The sequence below is a fragment of the Littorina saxatilis genome, linkage group LG5, assembly GCF_037325665.1.
Source record: "Littorina saxatilis isolate snail1 linkage group LG5, US_GU_Lsax_2.0, whole genome shotgun sequence".
In the NCBI taxonomy this organism is placed as follows: Eukaryota; Metazoa; Mollusca; class Gastropoda; order Littorinimorpha; family Littorinidae; genus Littorina; species Littorina saxatilis.
The window spans coordinates 8,775,957-8,777,983 of NC_090249.1; positions in this window are offsets into that span (position 1 = coordinate 8,775,957).

Sequence of the window (2,027 nt, forward strand, 5' to 3'; positions counted from 1 at the left end):
GTGAGGCGTGGGGGTTGTGTGGGCTAGTGGTTCGGGGGCGCATCATTGGCGGTGTGGCTTGCGTCCGGCCTGACCCCCTAGAGTTGTCAAAAGAAGGCTTCTTCTTGTGGTATGGTGCGCCTCTGCCTCTTTCTCTTGAAGAAGAGCTGGCTTGTGCTGACCTGCCCCTATTCGCCGAGGTGGCTGAAGATTTAGGCGGTCCGTAGCTCTTGCTCTGAGGCTTAGGAAAGCCGTGTTGAGCTATCTTAGCTATAGCTATATCCCGAGCATCTTGGGTTTCCTTGTGGAGCGCGTCGAGCGACGGCTGTCCCAGCAAGGAACCCTCAGTGAAAGGGGACAACTTGAGAGCCTCAAGCGTGGCTTTGTCTTGGATCCTAGATCCAGAGAGAAACGCGGACCTGCGCGTGTGCACTGCGTGTGCATAGAGATGTGCAGAAAGGCGCATTTGCTCGGCTGAGACCTTGGCCAAGGTAGCGAGCAGCGTTGTTACGTCCTTTTCGCTCGCGACCCGCCGGAACTCAAGCGGATCTAGTGACGTTTGCAATGGAACGGGAGAGAGACCTGAGAAGTGTTTCCGAAAGAGACGCTAACTCCAGGTTGTATCTCCCTGTTTCCTCCAAAGCTAAGAGAGGCCTCTGTATAATAAGGTATAGGTCTGTCCTTACTATAGCCGTCTTCTCTGAGCGTCGCTAACTCTGGTGTTACCGGGAGTGCCGCGCGTGGTAGAGAGTAGGTGTCTATGAGATTGTGTGGATTATAGTTCAACATGAACTTCCGGCCAGCAGCCTGCCTGACGTGAGAGGCTTGCTGTGCGGAGGCCAGCCACGGCTTAGCCGAATCTGGTGCCTGACCGTGCGCTGCAAGAAGAGGCACTGTATCAAACGGCACGTTCCCATGAAGGGAACTTTTAGCCAGAATCTTCGACATCTCATAAGCCACTGAGGGAGATTCACGAAACTTAAAAGTGTGTGTTTCTTCCTGTGTTGAGCGGAAATCTCCAACCGCTGAAGGTGGTGGTGCTGTCGAACTTGCCGCTGAAACCACTCCTTCCTCAAAGTATCTTGAAGCTACCTGTGCTGCCATTGCTACCGCATGGGATAGCTTGGCTGGTAGCCGGAAATTGGGATCTTCCTCCATAACGGAAGCCTCGTATTCCCATTCTCCTTCTAGCAGGTAAGTGCATACCGGAAGTTCACCGCTGCATTGACTTGTATCGTCATAGGCGGTGTCAACCGGAAGTGAGGGAGCTTGAGAGGCGTGTCCTCCGCTAGCAACCTCTCTTGAGATTACTTCCTGCCCCCCGGGCGGAAGTATGGACCGCTGTGCCAATACTGTGTCCTGACTAGACCAGACTGGCGCTTGCGTGTCTTCCGTTCTAAGAGCAGGCATCTGCGTGGTGGCTACCTGTCTTGTGACGGCTTCCTGCTCCCGTGGAGGAAGTGTGGACCGCTGTGCCGATACTGTATCCTGACTAGACCAGACCGGCACTTGCGTGTCTCCCGTTCTAAGAGCAAGCACCTGAGAGGTGACTCCCCTGCAAGCTACCTGTCTTGTGACGGCTTCCTGCCCGGCGCCGGGCGGAAGTAGGGAACGCTGTGCCGTCACTGAGTCCTGACTAGTCCAGGCCGGCCCTTGCGTGTTTCCCTTTGGGACAGTTACGGTACCTTTATTGTAGCTGTCGAAACCGGAATTGGATGCACAGTGAGAGGACCAACTTCCGTCTTCACCGGAAGTTTGTTCGGCGTGAACGTCGGCCGACGTAACGGTGGCTGACGGGGTTGCCTTAACCCTCAACCGCGAGCATGTTTCTTCCGCTCCTGACAATGGGCGCTCGCCGACTGTAATTCTGTTGAAAAGATGCATCTCATTTGCTCACTAAAAGATGCAAACATAGCTGAAAGATCTTCTTTCTCTGCTGCTTTGCTAGCCTTAACCGGCGCTGTCTTTCATTCCTGTTTCAGCGCCAGCATTACCGGACTCTTAGGGTCCTCTATTTCTACTGTGAACGAATTCTGAGTCACTGGTTC